This window comes from Penaeus monodon, chromosome 32 (genome assembly GCF_015228065.2).
Source record: "Penaeus monodon isolate SGIC_2016 chromosome 32, NSTDA_Pmon_1, whole genome shotgun sequence".
Taxonomy (NCBI): domain Eukaryota; kingdom Metazoa; phylum Arthropoda; class Malacostraca; order Decapoda; family Penaeidae; genus Penaeus; species Penaeus monodon.
In genome coordinates, this window is record NC_051417.1 from 29651854 (window position 1) to 29652619 (window position 766).

Consider the following 766-nt stretch of genomic DNA (forward strand, 5'->3'; position numbering starts at 1 on the left):
CAAACCGTAAGCCCCAAGCGGGCCGCCCCCCGAAGCACCTGGCCAGAGCACCCAAAATTTAAGACACCCAATGTCCCTTGGGGAAACAAGACCAACCCGGGGTCGTGTTTCATAAAACGGGGGAGATGTGAAAAATTTTTTTTTCCAATCTGATTTTAAAGGTCCCCATTTGTTTTCCCATATTCACAATTTCACCATCGTTATTTCGAGGTCAGAACATGCAGAAACATTTTGCCAGTTGGCTGTGTCATTACCCTGACAACTTTTTGGAGTTTATACGCTACTTTGGGATCTGTATTTCGCACACACACGCACACATAACAATTCTCTAGCATCTCGTGTCAAATATTGTTGTTGGCTTTTTGAGGCCTGTGACATATTGGAATAGTCCTTAACAAATTATTGAGTCTGATTTAGTTTTGCATTCTGTATACTTTTGTAAAGAAAAATTGTATAGATAGATACTGCCATAATGCTAATTTTCCTTAGGGGCTTTACTTTTGAAATATCATGTTTTTTAAAATTAACCACATATGATTTTTTTTATTTAAAGATGAATAAATATGGGGAAATTTATCAGCGGGAACCACGTCAATTTTGTTTACTTTTAAACTGCGAAAAAAAATGCCCCTTTGCCTGTATTATTTGGGGAATTTCGAAAAAACCATTTGTATTTAAATTATAAATTTCCCTTGACTTCGTATTAAATATCTTATGAGTGAAAAAGACGTGGATGATGACAACTGAGAAAATATAATAATCAGAG

The 766-nt window shown here is 36.2% G+C and overlaps 1 long non-coding RNA gene across 1 annotated transcript in view; it reads left to right on the forward strand.

The window, feature by feature from the left end:
- LOC119593790 overlaps positions 1–766 on the forward strand; it is a 56205-nt gene that overhangs the window by 22246 nt on the left and 33193 nt on the right. The window lies entirely within an intron of this gene.